Source organism: Dromaius novaehollandiae, chromosome 4 (genome assembly GCF_036370855.1).
Source record: "Dromaius novaehollandiae isolate bDroNov1 chromosome 4, bDroNov1.hap1, whole genome shotgun sequence".
Lineage (NCBI taxonomy): Eukaryota > Metazoa > Chordata > Aves > Casuariiformes > Dromaiidae > Dromaius > Dromaius novaehollandiae.
In genome coordinates this window covers 77,001,651-77,029,643 of record NC_088101.1, presented here as the reverse complement: position 1 = coordinate 77,029,643, position 27,993 = coordinate 77,001,651, and the positions used below count along the sequence as shown (strand labels likewise).

The 27,993-nt window shown below is 39.1% G+C and overlaps 1 long non-coding RNA gene across 2 annotated transcripts; it reads right to left on the bottom strand.

Annotated features, from left to right (window-relative positions):
- Positions 1-27,688, bottom strand: LOC112996509 (uncharacterized). Of its 2 annotated transcripts, none has more exons than XR_003262467.2 (3): positions 27,246-27,688; positions 25,678-25,754; positions 1-139 (listed from the first exon to the last, which is right to left on the bottom strand). It is a non-coding gene; the product is annotated as an uncharacterized LOC112996509 (long non-coding RNA). The 2 variants fall into 2 exon arrangements; XR_010389241.1 differs by lacking the exon at positions 1-139 and adding an exon at positions 21,900-21,955.
- Positions 27,689-27,993: the final 305 nt, after the last annotated feature.

Here is a 27,993-nt window from a genome sequence, read left to right as displayed (position 1 = left end):
AGTGTGCAAGTTTGGAACCTCTTGTTCTCCACTGACATCCAGGGGAACCCACTGCTTCGGTCCAAAATAAACGACATCAAATCCATCCAGAGCTAAGGAACAGAGCGCCAAAAACTCCTCAGGCAGACACTTGGGCTCCCTACAGGAAACAAAGGCAGAATTAATGCCAGATTGAACAGGACTTAGAAGATACTTATTTTACTTTCTACATCCCTCTAAGGCTCAAACTTATTTCAGACCTATGGAGGGATGCTGCCTTGTATACTTAAGGTGAATGCTGAAATGAATGGTGGTATGTACTTATATCTTTCCTATCAAAAGGAAAAATAAATTAAGATGTGAGACACCATTTCTATACCTCTCAGCCAAATTGGGGATGGGGAGGAAAGAGTCAAGATCTATTGATCCAGACAGCTATTATAAAAGGTAGCACAATTTGTTATTCTGGTGATTTAGAAAACTCCGATAATTGGAAGACATTCTGGGTTACAGCCTCTACTGCAATCATGGTGTCCAAATCTGAAATATAAAAAAGCAAAACAAAACACCAACACATCTAAACAGTCAGTAGCCGATAGGCTCATCTCTGTTATTTGAAATTTCTTCTACTGCTGCCTATAAGTGGTTCATAAACTCCTTACTCCAAATTTCCATCAAGTCCTCAATTCCAAATACTTACTATTTGAGATATGTCTAGCGACTATTAAAAGAACTGACAGTTTTGTAAGAACATGTCACTTTTGACAGCATTTGATGGAGAAACTGAAAGTGATTATAGATGAACTCCATTTTCACTTTTATTGTAATTAGAACTGGTTGGAAATTTTCTGATGAAAGTTTTTTACTACCGCTTGTTAAAGCTGAAATCAGAAATAGGATCCACAGGACCAAAGCCTGTTTCTTCCAGGCAACCCAGCAATGAGTCACTACCAAGCTCAGACCCTGCAAGTTGCAGCAGCCAGGGCTGTGAAGTATCCAGCAAGGCAGAAGGACTAATCCGGAGCTCAGAAATGCATGGAAAGACTGAATTAAACAACAAAAACCAAAACCATTTGGAGTTTAAGGGAAAAGAAAACTTGTAGTTCCTTCATTCCACTGAAGACTTCCAAACTGCAAGTATTCAGATAGGCTTTTGAAGGCTTTAAAAGGCTTTTCAAAATCAGTTTCCAACAGAACAAGATTCTGATCAGCCACAACTGTATTCTGATACCATAAAAATGAAGCTGCTGTTAATTCAGAGTTTTTCCGATAGGAATGCTGAGACACCCTGTTGTCCCAAGTTTTCACAGTTTAAAGGGCTGGAAACTCCAAGCTAAAATGTTGCATAGACACTCACGGACGAAGTGTTTGTTAAGAAAATTAACCAACCTATGGGTATTTTAGCACAGGGTAATGCTAGGGAGTGGAATCAGACTCTTGAACAGGATGGCTGGTTGCTGCCCAGATGGCAACAGGAGTCTCTGTTGCAAGGGTCTTTGACTGGACTGGGTGAGGCTTCCTGAACCACCAACTTCTTATAACCCGGTTGGCCCATTGTCCTATGTGACCCCCGCAGCCAATCTATAAGCAATAGATCCAGCGTAACTGCATGCGAGAGGACTGTTCATTCTACATGACCATTTTTGCATCTGCAGGAAAAGTTTCTGTTGACCATTTACAAACATCTTATAATTTGACCAATTTTGCAGCAGGAACCCCTAGCAGGGTCTCTGGAAGGAAGGGACAGATTCTCCACCTGGGGTGTTAATCAATACTTTTAAGCACAGGAATTGATCTAGGCACAGCTAGCAGGAGCTCCCTGGAAAGAGTCTTCAAGGTGATTTGGAAATTCCCACCTGGAGTGTCTTTGCACCAATTAATCAAACACTGTGTTGAGAAAGTGGCTATCTGTCTAGTCAACTACCTAGTTTTAAGTTGGTCTGTTGTCTCAAACCGCCCTATTATCTCATCTACACTTATAAGAAGCCCGGAGTTTTGGGGCCACCAAAGGAATTAACAACTTAAGTGCACTGAAGATGCACACAGGCACTGCCTTGACACCCAGCTACTCCTCAGTTATAACCAAAAGGCAAACCTGAGCTTTACACTTAAAACTCACTTAAGTTCCCTAGCTCCTGCCACAGAAAGAAATTCCATTTCCTCATGAATCCTGCTATTTAGGCAAGAAGACAATCATGTACCGTTTCTATACCCTACATGGGCTATACAGATCAAAAAGCTTTGCAAACTACTTCTGTTACCACCAAAAATGAATTCTGGTTCATGATCAAAGGCTTATCTCTGCACTTCTGTAAACAACCCAAGAACTGTATTTCTTATCAAGAATCTCTGCTTGCAGTGCATTGAAAGTACTCTAGGAAGGAACTGCAGCCAATTGATACTGGAGGCCAGCTCAACACCTTTCAGATATGTTGTGCACTTTGCCTGGGAACAAACATAATCTCTGGCTTTGAATATTAGCCCTCACATAATATTCTTTTTCATATTTGCGACAAGCAAAAAGTGATGCACACTTAAGAAGAACATTAACCACATGGAAATAATTGACCTAATTGTTTCTATCACACATGCCACACTAATCATGTATTTATTAAAGACTAAAACTATTTTTTTTAACAGGTAAATGCACCTGCTACATCAGCAGCTAGATTAAAATGGACCAGCAGTTAAATGATTTCACAAGACAGGCTAGAGTAATAAATACCTTAGTTCCTGTATATCAAAAGCAAGTTTGACTGTTCCCCATGTACATGACTTGATGAATACCAGGAAATTTCTTTTGAAAGGCTAAGAGTGCTCTAGTTCTAATTACCTGCTGTAATTTTTGCTTGTCACACTCAGAGGTAGCTTCACATTCATTGCCTCATGCAAAAATACAGTGGAGATACAGAACAACAGGCTTCCAGTAGATGCTGCACTTGCCCCCCTCTGATATTGATAACACATGGTAGATATGGCCTTGTGTGGGGCAATTACATCATTTAAACAGAACTGGTCAGAATGATCAGCAGAGCTGTCAGAAAACTAGCTGCAACATGGGTTTGGAATAGTGACGGGGACGCTCTCAGGCACAGGTCACTTGCCTAGACAGACCTTTGACCAGACACACTGATCAATGGCTTAGGACACACCCAGTGTTTACACCAGTCCTCCAAAACCTGGTTGTTCCCCAGTCACCCACTTCTCCTCCCTACTCTCTGCTTCAGAGGCCAGAGCTCTGATTCAAGATGTAGACAAAATGAGTTCAACCTCAGCATCTGCCCAAGGAGATTCAAACTCGTGCTTCCTGCCTTCCAGGAGACTTCCCTAAACATTTGGGTAGAGATTATTCTTGTTACCCTCCATGCAGCTGAAGTTATACTACCGTACAGATAACCAAGTGGGATCCCACACAATCCCAACTACAACCCAGTGAGTGGGGCAATATAGCAGGAGACCTGACTTCTACTCTCTGCTCCAGCCACTAGAGGAAAAATAAATCACCAGAAGTGGGGAAGTGAACTATTTTCCACTACTGGAAGGAAAGTTTTGGCCATCTTCATGCCATGAATTACAAACGGAGGGAGAACCTGGAGGTACAGTTAGATTAGACATCTCAGAGACAGGCTTCAGTCTGTTGCCCTGCCATTAGCACTTGCTACAGGCATGCTAAAATGGCTCCAACCTATTCTGTGCTACCTAACTTTGCTCACATGCTATATTGAGAGTAAAGGCATCAAGCCAGCAATGCCCAAATGCCAAGCGCCTGCATGATCCCAAGGACATACTATGCAAAAAAACAGCAATCCGACAATCTTATTTTGTGCAAGCTGCTCCTCTCTCCAGCTCAGCCACATCTTCTTAGCTTTATATAACACCCGCCAACACCCAAAACCCATGAAGAGGTGGGACATCAGAGTAGCACTCTGTTTTACAGACCTAATTTTGACTGCAGCCCAGGGAGGACTGGATACAGCTGCACCACTGTGGAGGCAATGTGGCCATGGGACTGCTGTTGCATAACAGGCTGCACCCTTTGCAAGGCAGTACTGCTGTAAACCTTCCTGTAAATCCACTCCTCCTCATTTCAGATGGCATAAGTTGCTACTAGAGAAAGTGAGTAGGAAGCCATGCAATTATTTCTCACCCCTAGCACTTTAAAGTCAGAGCTGCAGGATGCAGTAAGCGAAGATCAGTCCTGCTGCTTATGATCAAAGGATGTTTAATCTTTTCTCCAGATGACTGCACGCTCTCTCTTCTTCCTCCCTCCCTTTGAATAGCCAGCCTCATTCCCAAGCTCAAGAGAATCTGAGATAGAAATATTTATGTATTTATATGTCCATTCTGAGTGTGCTTATATGGCTATCTTCCCCAAATATTTAAGTAAGCAAAAAAATCCTGTCTTTTAGGAATACTCACAACAAGCAAAAAAAACCAATAAAAGGCAAATAGCAACATTAAGTCTACAGTGAATCCCATATCACATTAGCTGATTGGCTACCCAGTTATCCACAGGAATTAGGACACTCAGAAACTCACATATTATCATGTTTAATTCACAGTAGTTAAATAAACACTGGTTCAGGTGGCTCTTCATTGCTCCTACTTTATATATATTAATAAGCATGCTCAGATTGTGATGGGTTTGCCATGCAATGAAAGATGGGCTAAATTGACATTCACTGCCTTTTCAGTTTGCATTTCCTATAGTATTCTCCAGTCTTCCTCGAGTTAGCAATAAATCACTAGTCTCATTAAAATGCAGGCCAATTTATTATTAGTTCTAACAGACATTTTATTCATGTGTAAATGACAGGATAATAGAAAAGTTGTTTGACAGCTTGCTGAGAAAATTATAGCTTTCATCATCTTATATGATAAATTTTTCCTAAAATAAAGTGAACACCCATGTAAAAAAACAGGAATTAGGGTTTTAGACAGAGAAAAGAATGTGACAATTATGCTACTTAACTGAGTCAGTTTCTATGATCTCACAAGAGGCAAATATACTTTGGTTCAGAACAAACCAAATTCAGAAATCATTTGCCAAGCTAAATATCAGAAGGGGGCAAAATACTTTGAGAATTTAACAGGAAAAAAAATAATGAACTCATTTTCTTAAAACATTTTTTTACATGACAACAAGCAATCATATACTTTTTTTGTTGTCTGCATGTTTCAGAAATCTGATAGATCTGCTCTTTTTGGCAGCTTGATTGCAAAAACCTATTGAGGCTCTTAAGTGACATCTTGTATTTTTTACAGGATTCCAAGTCTTGAATCTGAGGAGGAATACTTTTTACTTTTTAAGTTATACAGGTGGTTTTAAATATTTTTAATAGAGAGGATGAGGAAATGCCAAGACTTCCCAGAGAATTTGAAAAATAAATTCCTACTCAACATGGGAAGTACAAGCTTCATTTTGTGGAAGCAACATTATTGGCAAGTTCTCTTTTCACATGTCAGTCTTGGCATGGAGAAAAGAAAACAACTATTTTTACAGCTGCCAAAAACAAGTTTAGGACTGAATTATTTTGTTCACAGAAAAAAAAATTGTTTAGTTTGAGCTTAAGTAAATCATTACATTTCAAAACAAATGCTCATTTTGCATTTAAATAGAGTAAGCTATGAGAAAGAATAGAATTTCCCAAGCAGAAGCATTGCTCCAAATCAATATGAGTTCAGCCTGCTCAACTTTTCATTTTGCAGAGGTGTAGCTCAGAATCCTTAAAATACCCAGTGCTTTAACCAGTTTTAGGAACTGAACTGTTGCCAGAAAAATGACAATCAGCTTTTTCTTTCCCCAGGCTTTATCCCCAAATGCTACTATATGGGAAAATGGGAAGTTTCCTAAACTTGGCAAAATTTAAAACTTCTTCAAGATTCATTAAGGGACTAACGTAGACACCAAACACTGAATCTACGGAAGAATATTAAGCAAACTATTTTACAATGATTGTATTTTGGTTTAGCATATTTATTTTGGTTATCATTAATTAAGGAATAATTGTTGATTAAAGAATATTATTTCATAAAAGTTCAGTTCAAATCTAGGACCCCCAAACCCATACTCAGTGGTTGCCTAGCCATCTGCCTTTTTGACTCTCTCAGTTCTCTTGGTGTCTGAATTTCCATATTGGACACTGCCCTGGAGTCGGACCTACTCAGAATCTATGCAGAGGAGGACCTAGGGCATGAGAAAGGTCCCATTTGTCAGACTTGGCACAGAGATAATCAGACCCTTCAGAAAAAGCAGTCACCATTGCTTTCTTTTTAAAACATGAAAATAGGAGGCATCTTCTGTTAATAGTCTGATAAAGAATCCCAGCCATGTCACATAGGAAAAAGGGGTTTTAGACCTGCTTAGTTTAAATGAGATCAAGCTTCCATCATTATATTTTTGCCAGTTGACATCTAGACCAGACTCAAAATTTGATCAAAACACAGAGGTTATCTGAAAAAATATCTCTGTGACATTTTGTATCTGTTGCTGAATTTCAAAGTTTCATTCCAGTTCAGAATTTTGAAGAAGCTGAAGTTTCAGGTTCCCACAGAACAGAAATTCCCAGAGAGCTGTCTGAGAAATAATATAGAACTTTATTAGTAACTTTACCTTCAACACTTTTCTACTTCAAGAAAGAATCAAAAAAAAAAAAAAAAAAGTGGCATTAATCAAGTGAGCAAATTCAGAGAGAATAAACTGATTGGACAATTCTGGCAAAGAATAAGGAATATTTCCCTCCTGCCCCCCCCCCCCCCCAACCACTGGAATTTCCTGTCTTACTTGGGAATGTGAACACATTATCTGTCATGTCCAGTTTTGTTCTTTATCCTGTTGGCTTTGCTAAATAAGAATCTTGCCTATTTTAAACAGTGGTTATTTCTTCAACCTGTTAATTATTTCTGACTTGCAGATGGTCTATTATAGAAGCCAATTTCAGTATCTGCTAATGTTTCAAATTCAGCGCTATAATGAATCTTGTCTGGCAGGCCAAGAGACTTACTGAAATACTGCATGCGTTTGTTTGTTTATTTTAACTATTAACAACCTACCCACTTGTCTTCAAATCTGAAATGTCTCAGCCTAAACACACATTTTGGAAGACATCTCTGTGGTTGTTAAATCACATTCCAAGATGTGAGAGAGTATATTGATGTCTTTTTTCCCCCTGTTGTCCTAGAATTAACAATCCAATTAAAACCATCCCAGAAAATAATGCTGTTGTAGCTGCAGCTTCAACTATGGACAAATGATCTTTCCAAAAGAAACAGCCTGGAGATACAAGATTGGAACTTTTCTCCTCCTACAGTAAACAGGAGCCTTCACCTTGAGCTGACTTGAGAGCTCTCTGAACTGCAAGCTAGGTAACAGTATGACATTGCTACCTGCAGTACAGTAACACTTTGGAACCCTGATAGATTCTATACAGAAAAATATTGAAACAGTCTCCAACCTAATTAATTTTGGAGGCTAAACAAACAGGTCTTACTAAAGACAAAGGGGGTAGATAGTAGCTGAAGGCTGTGACAGTCCTTGGCCATAGAAATCTTAATCACGTAGCTCATTAAAATTAACTGGGATTCAACTCAGATGAAACATATTCAAGTGCAGAAGAACGATATCCAGGTGTGATGGCACGTCACTGCCAAAGGTGCCACTGTCCCAGTCACACGCTATGGTTAACCATGTTGCAGTTTTAATGGAAAATCGGAGGTGCAAACAGCCAAAGGAGACATACTCAAAAATGTAACACACGTTTTTGTTCACTGACTCAAGTGACAAGAGATTCTCCATAATGAGTATTAATACAAGTAGGCCACTGTTCAAAAAGCCTTTTCAAATCAAAGCACAGCTCCAGAACTATTTAACCTCAAAAACTCATAAATAAATTTACTCAGCTACAATCTATTTTCTTTGAACAGGAATTGTGCGAGAGTTTAAGGGACACAGTTACAGACAACTTTGAAATAAAGGTTGCAACCATTTTAATTTAGCAACAGATAAAAGTATTAGCATGAAATCTGGATTAATCTAATTTGAGTTATTTTAGCTCAAAAATAATTAGCTTCCCTCAGAAACTATCAGTAAGAAAATTATGCAATAGCAAGAGAAGAAAAACAATTACTATAGTAGCTGTGACCATTTTGGGGTGGAGTGGGGAAGAGGGGAATCTGCAGATCTGGAGGTCTGAAACAGCACTTCCATAATGGAATTTGGTTTCAAAGGGAAGCTATGACTGGCTCTTTAAGACTTCGAAATGAATTAGCTTACATGATGAGTAGCTCCATTTCAGAAAACAGAGAAGCAAAACAGGAAAAGATATTAATGTATACGTAAAGAAGTGCCCTATGTCTTGACTGAAAAATTTGCTGGGACATGGCAAATACCTGAATTTGAAGTATACTATGCTTGACTCTGATAGTACATCTGAAGCACTGCCACCTCAAAATCATGGCTGATTTACCACAGCAATCCAATATCCTCACTCTTGCCCTATTCCTCCCATACACACAATTATGCCCCAGGTAGGCAATTATTAGGGTGGCCAATTTATTGCCTACCTGGAACATAACTGTGTATATGGAAGGAATAGGGCAAGAGCAATCACATACAGTTATATGTGATCACTCTGATCACACAAGGTTATGCTTTAGTGCAAAAGTACACTTTTTTGTTCCTTGTGCTTTCTTAGTACCCACAAAGGCTATCTGTGCACATGTAAACAGAAATGTCACAATGATTAGGAATCTGAAGACAGAGCACCGACATTAACGGCTGGAGGATATCTGTGTGCAAGTCAACAGCAGCCCGAGGAAGAAACTACCTTGATTTGATAGAGTCCTTCAAGATAGGGCAGATGGTGTCCCTCATGGTTGATATCCTTCTCTCTCCCCTAAGAGATACTGTTTGTGCTTTCATGGTCTCAAAATTAGGATCTGAACTATCATGCTAAAGTCACCAGGGCTTACATCTCAGTCTTCTGTTAGGGTCCATTAGTTTGACAGCAGACTTGCTTCTTAGAAGAGGCAATAAATACCAATGTTCACTTACACTGAAAATAAACCTACACTTACACTGTCATTCACCAGCCTTTAAGTGAAATGCCACCTTAGATTATACTAAGTATTTCTTAGATAGTTTCAATACAGTATTTTCAATATCATGAAACTTATAGCAATATGGTTAAAAATCTACATGTATGTCACAGAATCACAGGCCAGGAAGGCGAGGTGGTGCAGTTGCTCTTTCTGTGAGAGAGCAACTGCAATGTACTAAGCTCTGCCTAGTGGTGGATGAAGAGCGAATCGAGAACTTATGGGTAAGGATTGAAGGTCAGGAAACATGGGTGACACTGTTGTGGGTGTTTACTACAGGCCACTGTAGTAAAATACTGTCAGTGTAGTAAACCACTGCCAACTCCATACTTTGAAAGGGGGTGGGCAGAGATCCCTAGATCAGTACTACTGGATTTTTTTCCTCCTCCAACTGAATGGCTAAGCAGAGTTCCTTCCACAGCCCTTCTCATCACCAGCTGGTTTGTGATTCCATCTGCCAGATTCAAACAAGTCTTGATAACTCACATTTTATCTCTGAATGAGGACATAAGAAGTTCCTCTGTTTCCCGAATGGGGAGGGGAGAGAGGGGGTACATTACAGAAGGACCAGTTGTCATACAACTGCTACTGTCTCTCGCACATGCAGATGATCAGGCAGACCATGTCAGGGGACTGACAGAAATAAGGCCAAGGCTGAGCAGCTACATGAAGCGCGCAAGGACACAGGTATGATGAAACTTCAAATAAGCGGAAGCTGGGACTGAACTAAGACCATGGGCAAGTCTGAGCAATGTTGTAATAACTCAAACTTGTTATACTTTTGCTATGGGAAACAGTCTAGCTACTTTCCCTGTTTTCTAGCCAAAACTATTAGGGGAGTTTAAGAGAGCATATGGATACTCCAGAGACCCAGAAAAACAGCTGGCTGTCTAGAAAGAAAGCAAAGCAAAAGTGTTGGCAGATTTAAAGAGGCTTCCAGTTCAGAAAGAAGAGAGCATAAGAAAGATTCTGACTCAAGGAGATCAATCACAGAGCAGCATCCAAGATTAAAAAAGCTCCTCCTAAAGAGACAGATGTGCACTGCTGCTTGGCTAGCAGACAGGTGGAATCTTCTTCTTAAGGCTGATATCTAGATAGACTTGCACTGTTCTTTTGATTAAAAATGAGAGGCAGATCAAGAAATACTGCACCAACATGACTGTGGCACTCACTGTCTAGGTCAGTGGGAAAGCCTGACCAGCCTTCCGTGAGAAACAAGCACATGAGAACTATTAATATGCGTAGCCACGTCAGCCTGCAAACACACTGGAGCTTGTCCATCCCCTGATGAACTGCTCTTGTTATAGCATAAACAACTGCTATACAGATTTATCTATTTGTTTATTTTAAAATGAAGACATCATACTGTCTAACTCAGTGACACCGTGGTGGCACAAGAAGTGATGTATGTGTTGACATACACCCCCTACATACACCTTTAAGTATTTGCCAGCAGAGACTACTATGGAAAGATGCTTTTGGAGACACCAGCACTCCCCTTACCAGGCATCTTCAGTGACAGTATCCTTCACATTTACAGCTGAACCTTGAGCTGCAAGCAGGAAATTCTAAAAAAGGTTTTGAGGCTCCCTCATTTCAGAGAGTCAGTTCTGATTTTCTGATAGTACCTGACCCATATGGTTGAGATTCGCTTAAAAGAAACTCCAGAGTATCGTAGCCACTAAAGGCCTGCTCTAGCCAGGAACAGATGCAGAAAGTGTGGTCTAAACACGTGTGAGGTATGTTGAAGTCCTTAGCTCCCCTCCATTATCTACAATCTTACAGTCCATCCCTGTGATGCTGAACTGATGTTATAGCACTCTAAAAACAAAAGTAATAATATGAGTAGAGGCCTAATCATTAGGAATTTGGTTGATTTTGAACCACTATTTGAAATACCCTTAGGAAAAGCTTACTATAATTGCCTTTCCTCCTCCTTCATGAGCTAGGGGATACAACCTAAGGTGAAGACAGTATAAAACCACTGCTGTTCTGACAAAACACAATTGTTATCTGTTAGTTGAACAGAAAGCTAGAGAAGACCCTTTCTATTGAGAACAGTAGGAGATGTTTATACTGACTGTGCGTTGTTCTTCGATAGTATATTTACACAAAGGAAACTACCTGGTGTGCCATGACATACGCAAAATTCTAGTTAGAAGAGTAGCTCAGCCTCTTCCAGAAATTACAATAGCATGTTTATATAAACAAAAAATAAAATGTTTTTTTCTTCCCTACTATCACTGCTATAAAAAAGTCTGACAGAAGTTGGGGAAAATTGAGCTTTCCTGCCTAATAAAAAGATTCTTAGTTTTGCGGATGAGCTGCAAGCATCCATAAAATACTAAGTATCTGAGATACTGTGGTATAAAGAGGCTCCCATTTCAAACTCATAAACAAGCAAACAAAAGCCCTAAAGAACACAGAATCAAGTCTCAGAGCTAGATAGTGATGTTTATATTAAACAAATGTATTATTGAATAATGTACTTTAAAGCAGCTTTGAAGCTTTTCCCAGCCTCTCATCCATCTGAGCAATTCTTCCCATGTCAAAGTATGACTTTAGCCATATAGTTCTTGATCACATACAGTATGCATTTACACTGAAATCACGTAAGTACAAGCCACGCTCTTTAAATGATGCTGTACAGCATACTAAAACCAAAGCTTTTCTTCAAGAGAAAGCCATGGCACATAAGACAGTCTTAAGCAGTCTCCCTCTCTTCTATACTCACCATCAGCTAATAGTTATGTAAGTTTTTGCTTCTGATATATAAAACTGATAAATACCCTGGAAGGGTATCACAATTTAAAATCCCCTGTGCTTTGCAGGTACTTACTGGGTAACAGACACAGTAATTCTGGCTTAAATTCCAGGTTTTCACTAGAGCATGTTTTCTCATTGAAACTCTCCTCCTCTCCTAAATCTCCTTTCCTTCTGTACTCTACCTTTTTCCACTCCATGTTCTCTTTGCTGCATCATTCAAACTGGGGTGGTGCTTTCTCTTTCTTCTCCCCACAAGAGAGGTGACAGGGAGAGAAAACAGTGGTCCTTTTACAGATAAGGAACTTTTCGAAATGTGGCAGTCCCTCCCTGAATACTTTGGTTGACTCCACTCTTCATAACGAACTCTGACTTCTAAAGGTTATCAACATGCTTGCTGTAACTAAGAAGAGCCTTTAACAAGTTCTAGCTCTGTTCTTAGGTAAAAGCTAATGAAATTTCTATGCTCAGTCCTCTGTTCTGGTGCCAAGTGATGGCATTAACAGAAATGAACAATTACAGACCTGTCTGGACCCTATAGACTCAGCTTAAACTATGTAGTCAGGCCAGCCCATGAGAGCTGTATGGAGATAAAGAGATATGCTCAGCTGAGGTTAAATCAATGGATATAAATGCTGCTGCTCTCTACTGACCTGCAGAAACTGTTCTGCTTCTCCTTAAGGAGGGCAAGGCAGCAGCATAAATTCTGTTAACTTGGCCATACTTCAGCAGATTTTCATGAGAAAACAAGAGGTTCGTCTTTGCAACGCCCCCCCATCAAAGTTTCCTGCACCAAGTGATAAAAGAATTAAGCCATCTTAACAAACTGGCAACAATATTTATACTGTGGGATATATTAGCAATGCAGAGCACTCCATCACACCAGCCAAGCAGCACAGAGTAGCTGCACGCTATAGTTGGCCCTTTTCTTGGGTAGGCTGTCTGTAACCACACTATCACACCAGTGTGGAAGAAATCCTAACTGGGAACATAGCCTAGATACTGTTGTACATAACTGTCTGCATGCCAGTCTAGCACAAGATGGACATATCAGGCATAGCACATGTTTTCTGCCTCTCTAAAATTCATGATCATAACCACGCTCAAAAGAAGAGGCCAGGCCTATAATTTCCCCAAGAGAAAGACACAGAAGACTCTCTGAAGCTCTCCAAAGGGAAATGCTGCTCACCACCACCGTCTGGGAATTCAAACTGGTAGAGAAGTTCTCATCTCCCTCTGTTGCCTTGCCATTTGAGTCATCACCAGTCAGTGGACAGCCAAGACTTGTATTAGTCAGATGATGACGGAGGTCTGAGCAGCCAACATTCAAATCATTGTTGTACCACCACTATGCCCCCTTTTCTGTGCGAGTATCAGCTGATCTAAGGCCTGAGAGCTGTTCTGCATTTTACAGATGCCTCTTATCCTGTTGCTAGCATTGGCTGTGCAGCTATATCCAAATAGCCAAAAGCACACAAACATCTTTCAGTCAGATTCTGAATGATTTTGATGGTGCACAGTCAGCCAGCTAACTGGAAGGGGGCAAACAGCAGGAGATGGGCTGCAATGCCAGCATTTCCAATGCTCCCTCCTCTTGCTGGAAGTATAGGCTAGGCCCCAAACTCAGGGATTTGTTATTGGACCGCAGCAGCTTTGCACAACTTCACAGCTGCAAACATGCCAAGCTACACCAGACCTATGCTTGGTATTGCTCAGCTTCAGAGACACAGCCTGTATTTTCTTGCATTTGAAGCAACATTGTTCAGTGTTGCACATTTAAAATGAAAAGCAAAGCCGCCAGGTCACCTTCTGTCAGATTACCTAGCTGGTTTTCACTGATCAAAGTCCATATAGTCCTGAGCGAGGTCCCAGGATAAAGAAATAAGCACATTTTTGGACCTCAGCAGCCAAGAAGCCTGATAGGATAAGAAGATTTTGCTAGGTAGAAGCCAAATTCAGCATTAGCCTATACAGACCAACTCTGTGAAAGGTCTCTAGGGAGGGGGAAAAAAATCACACAAACTACTCCTAGAGTTTCTCTGGGAAAGAAATGCTTGATTTTTTTTTTTTTTTTTTTTCAGCTGGAGTCCAGGAATGACCTGGTATTCAGGCAGCTGGCCTGAAAACCAGACGTAGATACAAATTGGGATTAAACAGGAATGCTGCAGACAATTGACTTTATAGGACTGTATAACATACACTGTTCTGGCCATTTCACAGAACTAGCTAAAAGCTAAAAGTCTCCCTTTCCTTACCTGAACTAGAATTCCGCCAGGAATACTCCCAATATCAGGATAAGAATTCTTGCTCAGCTTGTTAGGAATTTATCCCTTACATGAGCTAACAATATTACAATTGAAATTGGTAGACAACCGGTTCTGCATAAAAAGGATGAAATGCTGGACTAAGCTTCCTTCTTTAGTCTCACCTCTTTTATAACACCTTTAAAGCAGAGATGCCAGAAACTCTTCCACCAGTCCATCACAGTGTTTCAGTGACTTACCAGTAAGCTCAAGAAAGAAAGGAAAGGAAAATACACACTGATCTTTCTTCCTACAATTTGAACCCATTAAAAAAGTTATCTTATGCATTGCAGACATGAACAGATTCACAACATCTATTAGAAGACCTGTTACCTTCAGTACTCTTTAGGAGCAGCCCAATTTCCTTAATTTCTCCTTAAAGGTAAAGTTTTCCAAACCAATGTTCACTCCAGTTTCTTTCCTCTGGAAGCTCTCTATGTAATCCATATTTTCTCTGAAGTATGCCCAAAACCAGGCATATCACTACAGATCAGGCCTTGATAATGCTGAGGAGAATGGAAATACATTCTGTATTTCGCAGGCAATACTGAAGTTTATCTATTGATATGACGTTTGCTTCCTTGCCCTGCCAAAATAAACAAAAAAGTAGCATGATATTTTTGATTCATTTCACATCTCAAAGATTCCCCATGTCCTTTTCCAGGAAGCTTTCTCAGCCACATAGTATTTCCCATCATATATTTGTCCCATTGATTGTCCCATCTGAATTATAACTCCTTAAAGTTTAGCACGTTAGCACCTGACCCCCCAATAAAATCTGCTTTTATATCTTGATTATATCCTGACTTTATCAAGATTGAAGGACTACCTTAGTATTAAAACCAATTTCTTTGCTACCAGCTTGCTGTTAAAACTGTAGATATAGGCTAACTCACTATTCCATCATCCAAACCCTGCAAAACCCTATTTGATATCTTTGTTGGGCTAGATATCAGATTAATTTTCTGGGCTTGATTATCCACTTGTCTGGCATTTCACCCTGCAATTTCATTTACATGCATACTCACAAAAGTATCATGCAAGGCAGTAGCAAAAGTTCTACTGATCCCCAAACATGACATCCAATGCTTCTTTATCCACTGGCAAGTTACTCTGTCGCAGAAGGGAACCAAGTTAAACAAATGAACCATGTTGGCTGCTATTCAGTCTCTTTGAGGATTTTCCAGGAGCTTACAGATGGTTTGATTTTTTTCCTTCCCAGAATTATTTTTCTCATAATTGAAGTTAATCTGACAAGTCAATAATTCCACAAATTCCCTTTCCCCTAAACTTGCCTTTCCTCTCATACTCCAGTTTTATATGCTTTCTCAAAGACATGCATTTAGAGCTCTGAGAATAGAAACTTAGAGAACCAGCTGAAATAAAGATTAAGTTCCTGTGAAACCCTGTGGTCCGTGCCTATATGAGCTGTACATTCCTCTTGGCTCCACAAGGGCTGCTCCAAGAACAGAGCCAGGAGCTACTGTCCTCTTGTCAATAACTGGTGGTTCCTTTCAGTCAGGGAAAGCAAGTGCAGAAACCACCTGTCTCCTTATTGGATTCTGCCATCAGGCCAGGTGGCAGGGTCAGCACTGGTGATTGTCTTCCAGTGGGCTGGTCCAATCCCTCTTTCTGGTCCACTCAGCATATGATGCTGAGATCCAAAATGAGTTTGCCCTTCAGATCCCCCAATATTATAAGGCACCATTATGCACAAAAGGTGCAGTGGAGTCCTTCTGGCCAAATAGCCATGAACTCAGAATAACCTACAGAAGTTTGCGAAGATGAACACAATCAGCAATTGTCATCCCATGTCTAGAGATGTATCACTGAGGAGTGGGTTGCTCATTCCAGCCCTGAGAAGCCCACCAGCTATAAGCGAAGAGGAAGGTACTGGTAGAGACAAAAGTACCCTGGCTCCCGGGTCACTGAGGCTGTCGTGCCTCAATCCTATCCACAGCTCCTAGTTGCATATTAATCTGTTCATATTTGAAACCTATCAAATAGAGGTCTTTGTATGTGGAGTTGCTCTGATCCATCCCCAGCTGTCTGGGCCAGGGCTAGCTCCTACAGGACAGAAGGATGACAGGGATCATGCTAATAAATTGAACAGTACTGATGATTGTGATCCAGTGCTTATACCTGTGTCATGGCCTTGTGTTATTTAGTAGTATAGACATTGCCTGTGAGTGCCTCACTATTCAACAAGACAATACACTACCTAGGAAGCTGTCAATTAGGGGATAGACCGAGTCTTTCTGCCAAAAACAACTTAATTCCAGAAACAGTGAATTATCTTCTGCAGAACAACTTAAGCTGACACTTAGAAAATCAATTTTTGATATTGAAATGATGCACTAGTTTAATTAATAAATCTTATTTAATAGGACACGCATATCAACATCTAAATAGAGATAATTTCCAAAGCAAGAAGAGAAATTTTCTAGCAAATAAAGTGATAAAGTTGGAAAAGCTTTATTTAAAAAAACTGGAAGCGATCAACTATGTTAGACCACATGCAAAAATTCCCAGGTAGAATGTACCAGCAAGCACCATGTTTAAGAGTTCATGGCATAAGTAGAAAAAACAAGGCCATGAAAAGTATTAACTGGACTCTTTTCTTGACTTCCATGCTGAGTCACAACTGTAAATGCTATACCACAGTAATTAAAAAAACTGAATACAGATATGGAAAGTTAGAGTGTAAGCAGTCATGCTTTAACAAGCATATCTGATACACACTGGGCCCACTGACTGTCTGCATACTTATTTCTTATATCATTCACAATCACTGTGTAAACAAAAACAGATACATGGAAGAACTGGAAGAATCTCCATTTCCACAGCACAGGAGATTCCCTGGCAGCATCTTTTCAGTCAAGCCCAAGTTAAACTACTTGAACTGTCAGAAGGTTTTGCATTATCATAACCTGAGTGCCTTGTAAAGCAGAGATCTTGACCATTAACTGTGGAGGACCTTAGTGTCAACAGTATAGAGGTTCTACCCATCAGTTGTAGTACCCATATGGGCAGGGTTCAAGTTATTTTCACTTTCTCTTAATTATTTTTAAAAACCCAAAAGACTTTTATCCACATCAAACTGCTACTAAGTATCAGCTATACAGACTTGCGCATTCTTACTGGTGCTTCTGTGATAGAAGAGACCCATATATTAGTGTCTATTCATAATAAATAATGGAGTTTTTGCCATGGAGACATAAAGAAGGGCTGTTACGGGAACCAAGGAGCCTTTCTACCTGAGCATCTCTTGCAATGAACGGTAACAGCAGTCATTACACCCCTTGGTATAAGCCATCACAGAGCAGGTGTGGCATGCCATAGACTAACAACTGTACGGTCAGACAGAGCATGCTGAGAATCTCCTTTGCCAAACTTTGAGGGACAGTTTATCTAATACAGTCTTTAGCTTAGGTTGTACATTTCCAGCACAGCTAATCCTACGGAATGCTTGAAATGTTGAAATATCTTTGTCAGCTGTTAAACAAGTGAAAAACTTAATGACGGAACTAACTTCACTAAGGGATGAATGCTAAGCTTTCACTATCATTTCCACTAGAGCCAGCAGAAGCACACATTCTTAGTATATGCCTTCCGTTGAACTAAGGCTGAAAGGTGGTCAGTTGTGTGAGAATTTCCATTTTTTCATAGATAATCCAACTAGTGTCATGTTTTAACATTTTTTCAAAATGAAGGGTTCCAGTTTTTTTTCAAAATAAACCTAGTTATTTGTCATTCATCAAAACAATTCTATGCGTAAAATGCATTATTTTCAGTGAGCCAGAAAAAAGCCACACTTAATTGTCCTGCAGAGAATCCTGATGTTTTATTTTTGCTGGGATGCAGAATGAAGCCAAATTTTTCCCTCCCCACCAAAATACATCCAAAAAAATCCATCCAAACAAACTGCCATCCTTTGCAGATCTCCATGCTTGGTGTATGTAGCACTCCTGAGAGTGGCCCGACAGCAGATGGTCTTGTGTGGAAGGACTGAGCACAAAGACAGTCAAATTCCCTAAAAGAGCATGTAGAAAGTACGCTGTTGTGATGAAGCATATACAGACAAAACAAGATTTTTTTCTTTTTGTGGGTGAAGCAGAACTCAAAGTATATTCCTTCCAGGGCCTACTGGTTCTTGAAGGTGCTTGCATGCAGGATATGAGCTCAACCTACTTCATTCCCGATTGAACAGTCTCCCATGGCAGCTCAACCAAGTCTTTCCGTAGCTCACATGCTCCATATGCATGATCTTACAGGGTTGATTTCCATGAAGTGCTCTTTGTAGCTTAGATGGGCAGACTGTCAGACACCTGGGCTTCACTAAAGCTTTTCTAATATTTCCAGGATATCTAAAAAGACTATGAGTTGTTCCACCAGCAGGTGCAATCAAGACTATATGAACATAATATTGCCTGTTCACAAGAACTGCTTCTCAGGAGAAACAGATATTCTCCTTGTAAGACAAAAACTGTCTGAGCTAATTCTTGCCTGAAGACCCCCAGTGGACACTTCACTCTACTAAAATACCTTAAAACCTTTGTAGATGAAGTCATCCTCAGTTAGAGTTGCCTGCAGAGCAATTTTGTTGCTCAGAATTGGCTTGTTTTGAGTGTGATAATCCATTTCCTTTTAAAGCTTCATTCATTTTTACATACACTAAGATTTCATTATGCTCATCAGCTACTTATAATCTAACGGGAAGTCAAAAATATCTTCCTTCCCATACTTCTGCTACTTTCAATAGTGTTAGCTTTTGTAAAAGGCTAAACAAGAAAAAGCAAGTGTTCACGTTTCTAATATGTTCTATCCCAAGAAGGGGAAAACAGAGTGGATGGAATCAAAGACCATTTAGATGCCTACCCATTTTTGTTATATTTGTGGTTTGTTTATTGATATAAATCTTACCAACTCCAGCATCCTAAAGGAAAAAGATTAAGAGCCAAACACAAGAATTCAAATAATTTCTCATTTCTCTCCCCAAAGGGCTTTTGATGCTGAGTAATTTAGCTTTTGGAATAACCTCAGCTTTTTGGTTTTGTGAGAGAGGGGTAAGGTTTGGGTTTTGTTTTCTTTTCTTTTTTGTCTCATAAGAGTCTTGTCTTCTTGGTTCAGCTTTGCAGACACAGCTTGTCAAATTTTTGCTATGCTAGAAGAGCCCTTTAGTGCCAGATATATTCTTTTCATAAAGGCAGTTATACCCAGATCACCTCTTAAGACTGATTAAAACCACAGACAGCACTCCAGTGCTCCTCAAAAGGCCACTTTTTCCAGTCCTTGAAACATTTTATAGTTCTTTTCTGACCTACTCAAATTTCTGACACATTTACAAAGCAGCAAGACCCACAGAGATAATGAAATACTACTTTATACTTCACAAACAGATCTTGTTAGTATTTGAACACTCCTTACCCATTATTTTGGTTCTTAAATACAGGGACAACATAAAAAAAGCTAGCAAGAGTTATAAGGAGCATTCTTTAGCTTTCAATTTGCTATTTTATATTTAGAGGCACTCTTTTTCAGCACTTCTATTTAGGCAATTAATGCTGAGGCTTCCATAATATGAACACAATTTAAGAAGTTTTAATCTTATACTGCAAAGCTTATCAGCAGCGGGAACAGAACTAGAATCTCCCAAACAGCCTTGCATTCTTTTCAATGAGAAAGAAACATAGGATGTATCCTATATTAGAGGGCCAGGCGCAGTATAAGCAGTCAGCTCCTGATATGACATAGACAGTGTTATTTCCTACAGCCAGTTTCCAAAGAGGGAAGCAGGATCTTTTTAGCCTGATCCAAGACTTACTGTTCTGGCTTCATTACTTCCAAGAAAAACAAGGGAAGAATCAGCTACAGAATCCCATCCCAGGCACCAACATACAAAACTGGAGTCTCTCCTCTCAAAGGAAAGTACATATTTTTCTTCTCTTGACAGAGACTTTCCCAGAAACTGGTTGCCTGGTTAAGGTTGAAGGGATATTTATTCTCCTAGCCATCAGGCTTCTTGCTTGCTCCGAGACAAATTATGATGAGGCAAGTTCCCTGAGATTAAAGGTTGTTGTGTCAAGGAGAAGACTACCCATTAGAGCAGTTTTTAAATACTTAAAATATAGACTTTAACCACTATTATGGAAATAGAAATTTACATTTACTGTAATTTATATTTCTGATAAGTGCTACAGAAGTGAAAACACAACTTAAACACTTAAGTCAGTAAAAATAGCAAGGACTCCAAAATGAGTGTTAAATGATAGTTAAAAGTAACTTTCGATGGCAGTGTGGAAGTAAATATTTCTTTAAAGAAGGCTCAAACACCAATTTGAAGTAGTGTTTGTTCCAAACATTAATCTCTTATGCTACCTGTCAGCATTAATACTGGCAAGAAATATACTTCCATATTTTTCATTCCAATTGACTTGAATTCCCACAATGTTCTTTTGAGCTGCAGAATTATTTAAATGAGTGTTCTGCTTCATGAAGATGTAGAAAGTCCATCTGACAAAATAAGCAGGCAAGTTGCTGTGACCACACGAGACATTATCTCCCACTCTTTCTTATCATTTTTGATTTAACTTCAAAGTTCTTAGAACACGAAGTTACAGCAAACAAAATCTGCAGATACTGGCACACCACAACAGATAATTGAAATGGATTGGATTTGAAATTCTAATTCTGCTAAATCATTTGCTGCTTACACCTATTTTATTTAAAATTGAAGCACTTATCCTCCCTTCATTTCTCCTAGCAAATCAATGTAGACAGCTGCTCTTATTATTCCACTGAACATATCAGGCATACAAGAAATATGTGGAGTAAGCATTTTGGAGGATTATACAGGTCAATATATTTTGCCTTTTGCAACATGACTCTGAATCATAGGCAACAGGTTTTAGATTAAGAAATATGCAATGAGTATGCCTCATGCATTTCTGATTAATCCTAGATATCTGTTTATTCAGTTAAGAAGTAATAAAAGCCAAATGATATTTCATAACTTATTTACAGATGCCATAGCTGGAGACTTTTTTGTCTATTAAATTCTTAAAATCAGTAGACTGTAAGAGCTAATGATCAAAGCCAACACAGCATCCCATACTCTAAAGGTTCATTAACTTTGTCATTAGAATCGTTCAGTGTTCCAACTGTGTTTTTTTTTTAAACCCTGTTGCCACAAGAACATACAATAATTTCCCACACATCATTTATATTTAAAGTGATTACCTTACTGGTCAGACAGACAGGATATCAATATTAAGTCTAATTGAACAAGACAAATTATAGGTCAGACCTGCTGACCTTTGTAATCTGATGTTTCTGCTGGCATCTATCTTCGTAAATAGCAAGACATACCAAAACTAGCGAAAAACATCCTGCAAACCAAGGAGGTCTACCTTTCAATCTGCTGGGCCCAGTCTTGAGACAAAGCAGTACAGCAACAAAATACACACATGAAAAAGAGTACTGGAAACAATTTTTAGTCTTACAGAACTCATCTATTAGCACCAGTCTCTTTATGCTTACAACTCTTTACTTAAATAGTTCGAGCCAGTCAATCAGAAGTGATGATGGCACATGGTAACAATGTATGACTGTCAAGAAACCTATGCTGAACTCTCTTTCTCATCTTGAACTACTCACATTTGAGTTGTCTAACTAAACTGGTGTGGTTCATGTCATGTTGCACTGAACTCTTCTTCCACTTGCAAAAGTCTTAGGTTGATCCCAGTGAAGAACAGGATTGTGTTTTCGTTTTAGTATTTAAATTTTAAATGAAAGGAAAATATTCTGCTCAGGTCCTAGAAATAAACAAACAAATAATTTCTACTAAGCCTAGGAGCATAACTCTTGTAGAAGGGGACTGGCATTCAGGTGCAAATAAAAAGCTATAAGAGACAAAGATAAGAGATACAAAGATAAGAGAAAGCTGGACAAGAGGTAGTTCAGAAGTACTTGGCTGTTCACTACTTAGAGCCTGAGGTCACCGAGGGACATATTCTAATATATGGGATATTACCTAAGTAGACCAAGTCAACTCCTTGCTTCAGCATGTATGAAATCAAGGTAGAAACCATGTTGTAGGAACTGGGATACTTTCGCATTGAGGAAGAATAACTGCTAGATTTTTTCAATACCTAATTACATCCAAGTAAACCTAAGTAATTACAAAGGAATGCATCGCTGACCGGATACTGGACTTAATTGAACAGAATTCTGAAGTTATATGTTTCCGGAGTAATGGGGAGTGGAGAAAGTGCAAGATGTACCCTTTTTTGTCAATTGATATGCAGGTTGCCAATTAAAATGTGACTCCATCAAAAAAAAACAAACAAAACAACCAACTCATAATCACCTCATTGCTAATTCATAGCATGCATTCAATAAGTCTGGTGATCTCCCGCAGCAGCCCAGTAGGTATGTGTGCCAGCTGAAATACTGTGACCAGCAAACCTGCCAGCCCTTACCCCAAAGTCACTACATCCTGAAGCAGTGCAGAGTTCCTCCTCAGCACGTTCACTTGCTGTTTCAATACCACCTCTGCTGTGATCCTCAACAAATAGTTCCTTAAGCAGCATAATTAAAAATGCCTCAGGTATCACACTGCGGCCTCTCTAGGATTGGAGCTGAGCAGCTTTTCCTACCACATGAGTAGAGAAGATTCCTCTTTACCTAGCTTTTTATATTAATGACATCTGTAGAATTTGATATCCTAGATAGCACTAAGAATTTAACAGGTGCACCTCAGCTGGATGTTCCTTGAAAGAGGTAGGGGGTGTGAAGGCCAGGCAGCCAAGCAAGCAGCATTTGCGTGAACTCACAAGAAAATGAAGAGTTTCTGCTGAAAAAAAATACTGAAATAAACTGCCTGAAATTAATAATGACATAATTAAGTCACTGCACATCTTGAATACATTATTTGTGTGTTAGAATTAGGCAGATAACATATACCAATATTTCATATATCATATGATTTTTTTTCCCCTAATGCACTTTACCCTAGGTTAAAAGCTTAAATTACTTTTTATTAAAAAGTTTATTATTTGGAGAAAAAGCAAATATAGAAAATCAAACATATTCATGAAAGAACTAACTGTCTATAATCATGCCTCGTCAAATACACAGCAGTTAACTATACATCACTTCACTGATTTCTTTTCTTTGATGCAAATAAGCAAGCAGCTTTCCAACAGGTAATCATTTATCTGTACAATACCTAATCCAGAGTGAGGTTTTTGGAAACAGTTCAGTAGGAGTGTAGTTAGACTAGTGAAAAGCACTTTTGAATACTCCATAGTAAGCATTCATTTCTAAAACTTTCTGAGCGCACAGATTGAATGGAGATTGATGGTGAATAACTCCACTCTCTTTAATGGTCCTAGAGGCTGCAATTATTTAAAGTCAGTAAGGATAACACTGTTTTGATCTCTTGAACCTTGTCTGTAAAAGACTAGTTAAAGAGCCCTTTACATGTGCCTCGCTCTCACCGGAACACTGCTGAGATACACGATACAGGCCATGTGGGGCTGCTGGATTATAGCTTATTCCTCAGGCAAGTACTTGTTAGTAACAAAGAGGAAAACAAAAGCTTGAAAACAAAGCTGTTTTGTTCAGCAGTCCCCAACACATCCTTGAAAGTCTCACATGTATCCAGGCTCTTCAGCTGCTGAAGCTTAGCCTAGTGCCAGACTTTCAGCTTGCTTTGTATCTCCTCAAAGTACAACAACAACAAAGGACAGAAGAAGAGCTGGATTTAATCTAGGGCGGGTTCATCAATGACTAACATAACAGGATCAGACTTGGACTGGAAATTCCCTAGAGTAGCTGAGAAGGAAAATGAACTGTTCTCTGTAAATAATCACCGTATTTATTGTAGTCTCCCTTAAACTTCTGTCTGTCATTCCATGGAGACAGACCAGTCTAATGCATAGCATTGTGGTCAAGTCTAAATCAACATTATTGCCTGAAGCAGACTTACAGGTGAGTCTGTTGGGCCTGAGCCCACAACTAGCATAATGAAGAGAATTCATGTACTAGACAGAGGCTGCAAGATGCCAACTGCAAGCTGTGTATGATAATGCCTCAGATAATGGAGAGCTCCACAATTCCATTTTAAAGTCACTATCTACAGCACGTTTTACTATTTATTCCCAAATATATTTGTTAAAACACAGTTTCTCTATGTATGGTAAGTTGAACAAAGTCCTAATATCTCTGCAGATACGGTTATTTAGTAAATATCCACCAATTTGTTTAGACTAGTTTGATTTACATGATGTTCCAGCTCTTTGCACAGTGTGATCTGGTCAATATAAATCACTAGTTGACTAATAAATATATACCAATCCCCCCCAACAGTAGCATTTTTTAATTAAAATGTTCCATGAATAATATTTCAATGCATACCAAATACTCACCTATAGGGTCATCAATAATTAATACTGTGGTGAATCATAATGCCCTTAAACAGCATTCAGACACATGAAAACATTCATAAATAAATATTCTCTTTATTTAACCGGCTCTATTCAAAGCCATGCAAACTTACTCTGGACCTGAAAGTCAAGTTCCAACTCTTAAAGAAGAATCAAGTAGAACACCTACATCCCACTTACAAAACTGAAGTTAGCAATTCTGCAAATTATGCACAACTTCATGCATTCACAAGCACATTGACTTCACAGCACAGGGAACTGTAGGGAAAAAAAATCCAAACACACACATTCATATCTCTCAAAGAAGAACTTGGCCTAACAAACAATCTTACCAAGGATGCACAAGACATTTTATTTCTGTTCAGGAGGCCCTATACAAATCTAAAGATAGGAAACAGCTGCAAAAAGCAGTTCTTGAAGAGAAGCTCTGAGAGTCAAGCTTGTGATCTACGCAGGTCAATACCATGACATTACATAAGAGAAACATCATGCTGGGATGCATAAACAGGAACATACTCCGTGATCATTTTGTTGATTCAAGTTTTTGCCAGTGCAAAACTGGAGTATAGTTCAGCATCATTCTGTATATGTGAACACCAGTGGGGTAGAGTCCACAGCACTGCATGATCAGAGGTCTAGAAAGTGTAAGACATGCACAGAAGTTTGCTCTTATGCAGCATTAGAAGAGAAGACCAGGGAAGCACATAGCAGTATTCCAATAAGTAAGAAGCAGCCACAAATAAAGGAGCCAAACTCCTCCTCAGGCAGCTGCTATTGCCCACTGTCGATAAGCTTAAAACACACACACACACACACACACACACACACACACACACACACACACACTTAAACATTTGGAAACTCTTCCAGTGAGCATAACAAGAAAAAAAAAATCCACAGAGTAGGCAGATAATACTTCTATAACCTCCCGTAAGGACAATTCTATAGCCAATCAGAAGCAACACAGGTACAGTTATTCTTGTTTTGTATGGCAGAGGGACCAAGTCTCTCAAAAGACTTTTAGAGTCTCTTAAGAAACAGCTTGAAATAGCTCACGGGACAAAACAGTTTTAGAAGACAGATCTCACCTGCAAATTGTATGTTCACCTTTCTCTGTAGTCAGCTTCCATGCTCTGAGAATCATCAATGTATGTTCCAGGGTAAGCTATAGGCAGTACAAGGTAAAATTTAAAGAGAAATTGATTGGCAAATAATGTCTCACCAAATAATAGGCAAGTCCAACCTACTTGTGATTCAGGTTTAAATTCAATTACAGAAAAGAAATTGAACGACTGGAAAGAATAAACTCAGTTTCTAAACATTCCCAATATTTTTAGGAACTTTATAAATCATTATGGGTGCATTTACCAGGAAAAAGGCACACTGAGAACTACATCTTCCCCACTCCCCATGAGTATTCCAGCTAATAGAATCTTATAGATTTCCTTTGACCTGTTATATTCTAGTTACAAAACCAAAAGAACAACAAGCCACAACACATTTTTCTAAAACATGACAGAAAATGAGCCATCTTGGCATATCCATTAGCCCAGTAATTTGGGGATGTGTATTTATGCTTCTTCCAAGATGAATTTGAAGAGGGAAGGGATTTGACTTCACCTCTGGTGGCTTAAGTAACATCCTTAAAAACTGAGGTCCAGAGAAAAAAAGAAAGGCAATACTGCTTCCATCTATTTTGTGAAAGGGTCTAATTTCCCCTGTGAATCCAGCCTTTTGTTTCCAAGTTCTTTGTGCATTCATTTAAACCAGTGATCGAAAAGAATATGAGCTATTTCATCACAGGTTTTGTATAACAGTCTCCTCATATAAAAGATAAGATACTCTTCTCATTCTTTTTGGTTCAGATTCCAAGAAAATACATATAAGCCCTTGTATAACCTTATTCTTCATACTGTCCAGCTTGCTTTCACATTCAAATTTCTTCTCTTCCTTCCATTGCAACACAGTTTTGCAGGCTGCAATTTACACCAAATCAAAATACTATTTTAATAAAAGAAAGCTGGGGATTCTAGTTCTTACTATGTTTACTTCTATTGCAGTAAGCCCATAAGTCCCATTTCCATTTTTATTCAGCTGTTCCATTGGCTCCTTGTGAGCTTGTACATGGTGGCTTAACTTTATACAAAAGAGTTTAGACACTCAAGAAGTGAAAGCTAGTACTGTCCCATTTCCCAGAATGATATGCTTAAACAGCCTGTCTCAATGTACCCAAAGTTTAATAAAAGCAACCTTCACTTTACCCACAGTTTTGGCTGTTAGTCTCATGTTATGTCTCTTCAAAGCCAGAATCAAATGATAGTTTAGCAGTCCTAGATAAACTAATTTAAATATTATTATATATTGATATTACTTTGGCATTGCCCGACAGCATCTTTACCACCCCTGTTAGAAATGCAGTTTGTCAGTGGCTTTCACTTTCCACAAAGACACCAGAGATGACCTGAAAGAGGCGACATGCTTGTAAGCTCCTATAAGCATACCCGACTGAAACTATCGCCAACAGGGCTCAGACTGTTTGCAGCAGTTCAGTCCTGCCGGTGGCATTAAAGTTATTGCAGGTTGTTATCTGTGATTAGAAAGCCACAGAAATGCACATAACATGGTAAAGGCAGAGTGCTAAGTAAGGAGTACCTACCCTGCTACGTAAGTCCAGTAGGAGGCTGGGAGGGGAGGAAGGCCATCTTGCATAAGATACTGCCGGATTTGAGGATTCGGGACCAGTGCATTGTTTGGATTACATTACAGTCAGACAACACGGAAACAGCTTACTATCAGCCACAAGGCAAGTGTCATGATTAAGTATTTCTACAGGCATACGCTCAAATACCGGGAGGGAAGTATGCAGCTACCTCCTTCTTACCTCCGTGCTCTCCCCTCTGTGAACTAAAAAAGGTCCTGGCCTCCTGAAACCCCTACGTCAAACAGTTTTCCAGCTTCCCAGAAGTTCTTGTCCAAAAGGGAGAATAAAATAAAGGAACAGCAAGAAAGAAAGCAAAAATCCTGAAGCCGTTGATGGTGATTCAGTCACAGAGCATGGTGATATGAAGAAAGGAGGATGGGGGAAAAAAAAAAGCTTTTGTTAAAAAAAAAAAAAATGTTTAAAAAAGTAACTGGTAAGTGTAAAAAGTGATTATCCTACAAGAACAAAGTCTACTTTTTTTTTTTAAAAAAAGGATGTTTCCTTTATCTACCCAGCTATAATAAAGCATAAAAGAAAACTATACACAAATAAATCATGCTGGAATACCTATCAAGTCCTCTTTTGAAATAAGTCTGTAAGAACTACAAAGTACTAACTAATGCCAAAAAAAAATCTCTGTAAAGATTAATTACTAACTGAAAGAACAAATGCAAGAAGTCCAAGTTCTCACTGCATAGTCAGC